Source organism: Neomonachus schauinslandi, chromosome 3, assembly GCF_002201575.2.
Source record: "Neomonachus schauinslandi chromosome 3, ASM220157v2, whole genome shotgun sequence".
In the NCBI taxonomy this organism is placed as follows: domain Eukaryota; kingdom Metazoa; phylum Chordata; class Mammalia; order Carnivora; family Phocidae; genus Neomonachus; species Neomonachus schauinslandi.
This window is the reverse complement of record NC_058405.1, coordinates 48,273,463-48,282,197: the sequence shown is the minus strand read 5'-3', so window position 1 is coordinate 48,282,197 and position 8,735 is coordinate 48,273,463. Positions and strand designations below refer to the sequence as shown.

The 8,735-nt window shown below is 35.2% G+C and overlaps 1 non-coding gene across 1 annotated transcript; it reads left to right on the top strand.

The window, feature by feature from the left end:
- The first annotated feature begins 8,234 nt into the window (after nucleotides 1–8,234).
- LOC123324409 lies at nucleotides 8,235–8,338 on the top strand. Its single transcript, XR_006539787.1, has one exon. It is a non-coding gene; the product is annotated as a U6 spliceosomal RNA (small nuclear RNA).
- The last annotated feature ends 397 nt before the right edge of the window (nucleotides 8,339–8,735 follow it).

The window sequence follows — 8,735 nt, the reverse complement described above, 5'->3', positions numbered from 1 at the left end:
TAAGCAGAGTTCTGGCCTATTTATATTTGCATGTTCAATTGATATATATATTTATCAGTAAGCCATGTAAATAGCAATCAAGTCACTGAAGAAAGAATAATTAAGACTTTGTAAATGAAGTCATTTAAGGAAACAGTTCTGATTGTATTATTCATTCTAAAATGTAGTCTTTTCAGAAACGAATTGATCTAATATTTGCATCTTCTAACATGCCTACTTGAGTGGTTTGCATCTAGAAGGTGCATTGGCTTGTGTATATTGTGCAGAGATTTACATTGCATTATTCACTCAATATTAAAAGTAAAGGGATCATATTATAAAATAAATTGAGTACTGTAACACTGAATCTTATATAACTATTTGAACTGAAAGGTTAATTGTTAATTGAAACAAAACACACTGATCACTTTGTATGATAAAGTATTATACTAACACCACATAAAATCTTAATGGAAATTGAACTGAGGGATTGAAATGGACATTAAAATTATATAATAAAAATACTTTACTTTTTTATTCATGTTTCTATACACATCGATCATAATTACAAACCTACTTAAGAAAATGATCTATTGAAAGAGTTCATGAATAATACTGCTGTGAGAATCAAAAACTATTACATGATCAAAGATTAGAAAATATAAGATCGATTTCTCTCTTAATAGATCAGTCACTCTTTAGAAGATGGTGAGTATGTTTAAGCACAAAGAAAATAAAAATATAAAATATTTCAGTTTTACATCCTCTATTTACAACTTTGTAGAAAGTAAGTTTTTTTTTTTTTTTTAAATTGAAGATAAAATCAAGAATAGAAAGCTTTAAAACAAATTGCAGTTTGGAAGCACTTTTTTTTGCCATCTGAATGTATTTCATGAGCCCACGGGTACCAGGGTTAAGCTGAACTGGCATGTCTACTCTTTTGAAGATTGTTTTAGTTTAGTTATTGGATCAATGGGAAAAATAGTAAAACAAGCTATGTCTGACATGTAGTACAAACTTAAAAAAAAAATTGCAAAATAGGACAGAAAAGGTAAATAATACTTGAAATTTCCCTATGTATTAAGAGTTCAATTACTTCACTCATTTTATTATATACACTACATTTTTCTTAAATTTAGATAAGCAAACAAAATCGTCTTAATTATATTGGACAAGACACAAAATTCTGTTACTATTTCCATTTCACCTTTTTATAGGATATTGTTTTGTGTAAAATTATTAAAATAGGAGATAAAATTTTTTATTTCTATTTTCCCTGGGGAATTCTTTAAAAAGTGAGTAGGGGTGGGGAGGCCCGTGCTGTACTGTGTCCCCAGGGTGCAGGCAGGAGCTTAGAAACCCAGGCTTTTCGGATTTGCGCACTAGCTGGGTGTGGGTGGATACCCTGAGGCAGGGCTGGCTGGAGTCCCCCACAGCTGCCAATATTGGAAAAGTGCCCTCTTCCCCTGTATGTAACCACATGCAAGGCATTGCTCTTACTTCACTGCCTGACTAATCCTAACCCTGTATGAGAGTGGTGGTTGCGGCCAGAGGTGCTCCACCTAAGGAAGAGCACGTGTTTGCACAGGACATTACACAAGATGGCGCCACAAGGGCCCTGAGCCCATAACCATTTCCTAAGAGCCTGTCACAATACTCACTACACCCAAGTTTTCTTCCTAGAAGTGAAAAGTAATGGTTCAGGATCACTCAAGCAAAATGAGATCACCTGTCCTCCCATTCTTTGACACTTAAAGATTAAGACAGATACAAGGGGCAAGAGAGAAATCGGGTTGTGTACTTCCACAGATGGCCTCCCTTTTCTCTGGTCTGCAGAGTCTTGAGGGTCAAAGTGAGCAGCTACCCCCAAGTTCACCTGTACCTGCTGCAAAAAAGCTTCAGACTGCTGGGCTTGCTGGTGTCAACTTAGCCTGAAAAGAGGAATAAATTCAATATGGCTTCTCTTGAATGAAAATACTGCCCCACTCCAAGGAATTTTTTTTTTTCTTGTTCTGAATTTTTTTCTTTGGATGGACACAAAAAATAAGTGAATCAATATGCCCTTAAAGGGAACATTGAATTTTTTAAAAAATTTTTTCTGTTGTAACTTACAAGCTATAATAATTACAATAATTTTACTTTTAAACTTTTTTACTTTTTAACTTCTAAATTTGAAAGAATTATAGACTCATAAGAAGTTGCAAAAATAGTACAGAGAGGTACTATGTATAGCCTTTACCAACCTTCCACCAAAGGTAGTATCTTACCTAATTATAGTAGAATACCCAAACCAGAAAATTGATATTGGCACAATACAATTAACTGAGGCATAGGCATTACCAAGATTTAGAAAGTTTTTACATACACTCATTCGTGTGTATGTAGGGTCTATAAAACTAAAATATTCAGTTGATTACATTTCATGGAACTATATTTTTTATTTATTTATTTATTTTATTTTATTTTATTTTTTTTAAAGATTTTATTTATTTGTCAGAGAGACAGAGCACAAGCAGTGGGAGAGGCAGAGGCAGAGGGAGAAGAAGACTCCCTGCTGAGCAAGGAGCCTGATGTGGGACTCGATCCCAGGACCCCAGGACCATGACCTGAGCTGAAGGCAGCCGCTTAACTGACTGAGCCACCCAGGTGTCCCAGGAACTATATTTTTTAAATAATAACCTGTTAAGAATCATTATCCTAAACTACAATTTGAAATAAAAAATTTCAAAGAAAGATTCTAAGGAGGAAGATAATTGTTAAAAATACCTTTTTGTGGGGCACCTGGGAGGCTTAGTCAAACATCTGCTATTTGGTTCAGGTCCTGATCCCAGGTTCCTGGGATCAAGCCCCATGAAAAGCTCCCTGCTCAGCTGGGAGTCTGCTTTTCCCCCTCCTCTGCCCCTCCACACTGCTCATGTTCTATCACTCTCTCAAATAAATAAAATCTTAAAAAAACAAAACCTTTTTGTTTATTTGGTGTGATAGGATTTATAATTATTGTTTAGCCTACAATTATCTTTAGTAGGATAACTACTCTATTAAAAAGTAAAGCACTATTTTTTGTTGCCATAAACATTATGGTTGCTGATTAAAATTGAAGCAATCCAGGAACAATGAAGGAGGAGAACAAAAATATGCAGAATTTTTAACATTTCAATATATTTTGTCACCGTTTGACAGATCTGTTGGCCAGAGAGTGACTATCAAATCCTAGATTTTATTTAAGAATACTTTGTTAGAAGAAAGTATTAAAGTTTGCCTTACGAATTTGTGGTAGTTTAAAAATTTCTGGACATAGGGCGCCTGGGTGGCTCAGTTGGTTAAGCGACTGCCTTCGGCTCAGGTCATGATCCTGGAGTCCTGGGATCAAGTCCCACATCGCGCTCCCTGCTCGGCAGGGAGTCTGCTTCTCCCTCTGACCCTCCCCACTCTCATGCTCTATCTCATTGTCTCTCAAATAAATAAATAAAATCTTTAAAAAAAATTTCTGGACATAAAAAAATTTAAAGTGGATAGTTGAATAGAGAATGAGCATGAACTACCTGAGATTTTAGATTATTCTAAAATAAGGATTCAATTAACCAAAGTATCTTTTTGAATAAAAGATTTATACTTTTTCCTAACTATGATATTTATTTTGTTTTTGGAGAAGGTAACAGTGGTAAATATCTTAGTGTCTATCATTTATTTATATACCTGAGAATATCCCTGGAGTCAAGTCTATTTCAAACACCCTGCAAGATTTTTTTTTTGTTATTTCTGTAAGTAAAGATATATTTCTTTTCACTTACAGGTTTATGTTGATATATCTTTAGTCTTTCTGATCATTTAAAACAAATTTCACTTTAATCTTTTCAGAAGAGCTCATTATTCCCTGACATCTAGAATCTTTAGAAGATTCAACTGTCTTCATAAAAGTTTGTCTGTAGCTTTTATATTGTGGATAAATATAAAATCGTTGGCTTAACCTTTCCTTTCTGTGAATGTCTTTTAAAAGTTACACTATTATCTTCTGGCATGAAAGGATCTGTCAAAAATTATGACAATGATTTGATTTTCTCTTCTGTCAAGTATTTGACTATCTCTATCAGGTATTTGACTTGATATTTTTGCCTGGAGGCCAAACAAAATTTACTTTCTCTTTAATATTCACTAATTTTACCATCATGTCTCATTGTTGGCTTTCTGGGTCAAGTTTCTCCAATAACAAGATACTCTTTCAGTACATATTTTCCAGGAATCTTTTATTTCAGGAATGATTTTTTTTCTAAGATTTATTTATTTGAGAGAGAGAGAGAAAGAGCATGTGTGTATGAGCGTGGGGCCAGGGGGGTGGGGAAGGGGGAGAAGGAGAGAGAAAAGCTCAAGCAGACTCCTCACTGAGTGTGGAGCCTGACATGGAGCTCAGTCTCACAACCCTGCGATCATGACCTGAGATGAAATCAAGAGTCAGACACTTAACCAACTGAGCCACCCAGGTGCCTCAGGAATGATTTTTTGATTCCTATTTGTACTTGTTATCTTCAGTTGCATTAATTTTTCCTTAAATATTCTTACTACAAACATACATACTGTTCTTTTAAATTTTGTGTATGTATGATTTTCTTTGAAAATATTTTCTCCTGGTGCATTTCTTTTTGAAATAGGTAAGCATAATGGGAGCAGCAATGAAAGAGGTTGGGGAAAATGAGAACCAAACTATGGGGAACATACATAAATTAGAAGACGTTTCTATATGCTTGTAAGGTAATAGAAAAGTTGTCAAACAAAGAGAAGTTGAAGAGAGAGAGAGATAATTATTCAAGTCATTTCTGGTACTGATGGCAGGAGATAGGCATTAGAATTCAGGAATAGGGGCTTCTTGTCTTCAAAGGAGGAGCCAGCACATCTGAGACTAAGGAGATGATGATAGTAAGAATGTGTACAGAAATATGTTGAAAGGATAAGTACTTGGAAATACACTTGATGGCCAGAAGATATGGTCATCCAATGGCATGGTAATGAAGAGGGCTGGATGGATAGCATGAGGAGAATGGGAAAGATTTTGAATGACTAATAAGTAAATTGGGAGAGCAGATAGATGAAGGAAAAGTGCAATGGTTTTTAAGTGGAAGTAAGGACTTTGTTGCAGTTCCAGACAATTAATTTGGCCTAGAACTGGCATGCATGACCAAGGAGTTAGCCCAGGTATCAGTCAAAGGCTTAGGTGTAGTACAGAGAAAATATAGCACAGGCCTGATACATGTATGGGATGAAATATATGGTCATGATAGGATATAATAAGTAACTTCATCTTAAATTTATTTTAAAATGCCTTTTTTTTTTTTGCATAGGTGCCATTATTCTTAGTTTATTTTAAAAGTATGCTCATATTATCTATTTAATCTGGGTTTATTTTTCAGCAGATTATTATATTGGAAAATGACTTAAATAGATACATATTAATACTATATTTTATTTCCTGAAGAAGAAAGGAAATAAATTGTCTAAGTCATTATTCATATGTCTTTTTATAGCTCTGTAGGCTAATTATCAAATGAATCTATCAAAATGACTTCATCACATCTTCAATTTTCAGCTATAAAAGTATTCTTTTACAGGTTAGACATAAATACAGGTTCTATTATGTAGTTATAATCCCGCTGTATTTATCTGTAGACCTATAAATATCATACTTGGTGGAATTAGCACAATGACACTTCCTTAATAAGTGTAGAAATGCTTGATGATGGTAATTTCTCATTTAATCTATAATTAACCAATAAATATGACAGACCATTTTATTTGAGTGCCAATAATTAGTGATTTTATATTTATATGATTTAGTAAATGAGACGGATTCTCTTACTGCCAGTGATAATTCCATTCTACAAATTGGGCATATCCAGAAGTTTATAGCTCTTTCAGAGTCACTAAATCCTACAGTTTATCACTTTAAGCAATAATCTGGACACAAGAATGGGAGAATCTATTGGGAAAGGTGAGCTCATTTTCAAGAGAAATCTATGACTTTTGGTTAGTAACCCAGAAAAAGGATGAACTTACTTGGTTTCCCTTTTCACCTATGTCTTTCAGCTTCATTCTATTGGAAAAGGGAAATCTGCACTCACTGTAAGATTGATGATTCTCTATATATGACAGCACTATTTTTCATTTCAGCTCATTTTCTAGGCAGAGTCTAAGAAATATGAGTGGTCTTGACTTTTAAAATAAATATGTCCTCTATGTAGCACAGGTTTTTTTGCTACATTCCAAATCTTTGCCAACCTAAACAGATTTTATTAAGCCAGGAGATAATAGTGCCCAGTTGTTCAGCTACAAATAGTGAAGGGAAGGATTCAAAGCTACCAGATGTTACATCTCACTAGGTTATATGCAGTTGTTTCTTGTGAAATAGTTTACCATATGTGTCTATAACATAGCTCAGTTTTAGAATAATTCTATTTAACTTTCTGTTTTGCAACATCTCTTTGACCTTACCATCTTTAAACTTTGATTTCTTCACTTGGAGTGAGAATATTAACTATATCCACTATAATGGCTTGTGTTGAGTTTTAATTCTATGCCTCATCCATAGTTACAACTCAGAAAATGTTACCAGTAAATATTATTATATATGTCAGTCAATAGATTACATCTTTAATATCTATTGTCAGTTCTACATCATAAACTTCTGTAGTCTACATCATATGGAGTATGAAATGGTTAAAAAAACCACAACTTCTCACATCAGTTGATTAAGTCAGAGGGATGTATCATTGCATATATCACTCAGTACAAGTATTGTCCAGAGCAAGAAATTTAGTGTAGAAATTGCAGTTCCCTGAAATGTAGGAGTGGGGAAGTGCACCTCTGGAAATGAGGTGGGGCGGATGGGGGATAGCCAGAGAATTGGTGTAAAGGTCCCTGTAGCTGCCTGAAGCGTCAGCAGTGACAGACAAGTTGGAACTTATAGGGAAGTGTGAGAAATCTTGCATATCTGGAAGCTGAAATACAAACATGAGAGGGGAGCTTGTAAAGATCTAGAACCTTTAAGAAAGCTTTAAGAAGCCACTTTAAAAAACTGCTTCTCTGTGAAAACCATTGCTTCTAAGGGGACAGTCACTCTTATAGCTCCAAGTAGCAGGGTTTGTGCTGTTGTTGGTCAGCTCTAAAATAAGAGCAAACAGGGGCGCCTGGGTGGCTCAGTCATTAAGCATCTGCCTTTGGCTCAGCTCAGGATCCCAGGGTCCTGAGGTCGAGCCCCACATCAGGCTCCCTACTCAGCGGGAAGCCTGGTTCTCCCTCTCCCACTCCCCCTGCTTGTGTTCCCTCTCTCGCTGTGTCTCTGTCAGATAGATAGATAGATCTATCAAATCAGATAGATAGATAGATAGATAAAATCTTTAAAAAATAAAATAAAATAAGAGGAAACACATTATAGTTGTCCTTGTTTATCATCATTCCTGTATACCACAATGTACCAACCACTTTCCTTTCTTGACCAAGTCTCACCTGGAACAATGGAGGGGGCATATCATGAGAAAGAATTTTACCAGCCTTGGTTGGGAGTAGTGGTGTCAAACAGACAACTTGCCATCTAACATATTTTATTAAGAGGAGGACCATGATGATTAGGGGGCAAAGAGGAGGGGGGAGTTACCCTCTTCTAAAGTAATGTAAGTTATACATCCTTTTCCAAAATCTATATAAAATACCTTAAAAGTATGCTTTTGGTAAAGCCATAGGTAGAATGATCTTTTTTTTTTTTTTTTTTTTAAAGACTGGTCTTCCTAGGATATTGGCAGAGAAAAAAGCTGTCTTATGAGTAAAATTGATGAAAATTCTTTTGTATTTGACTTTCAATAATTACATAAGCAGAAACTGAATTATATGGGTCTTGGTTAAATACTACATACGTACGTATTTTCTCTCATCTTAAACTTTTAATTAGAAATGAGATTTTGTATGAATTATTATAGCCCATAGTATGGGATAGGAATGGCGCAGAGGCAGAACAAGACTAGTTGTATTTTTTTTTCTTTTTTTTTTTTAAAGATTTTATTTATTTATTTGAGAGAGAGAGAATGAGAGACAGAGAGCATGAGAGGCAGGAGGGTCAGAGGGAGAAGCAGACTCCCCGCCGAGCAGGGAGCCCGATGTGGGACTCGATCCCGGGACTCCAGGATCATGACCTGAGCCGAAGGCAGTCGCTTAACCAACTGAGCCACCTAGGCGCCCCAAGACTAGTTGTATTTTAACAATATAACCACCATGTGCTTCCTTCAGCAGCACATAAACTAAAATTGGAATGATACAGAGATTAGCATGGCCCCTATACAAGGAGGACATGCAAATCTGTGAAGCATTCTATATTTAAAAACAAACAACAACCAAAAAAACCAATATAACCACCCCTAAATGAAAAAAGACACTATTCTACTGTCAGAAGATTTATTCAAAAAGTAAAAGTTGCAATTATTCATAGAACCATGTGTTATTTTAGTTCTTATATATATGTATATATTAGTATAAAATATTATGCATATAGATTTCCTTCTAGAATATTGCTTAACTTATACTCAGATTTTTTTTTTCCTTACCCATTGAGCAAACCCATACTATGCCTGTCTGAGCCACCATCATTTCTTTCCAGAGTTCTTGAAATATCCTCTTAACTTTCCATCTTGCATTTACTTTTGCCTTCCCACTACATGCCAATTTTCAGCACATTGGCCAAAGCATTCTTAGTAACCTAAGTCACATCATATTACTCC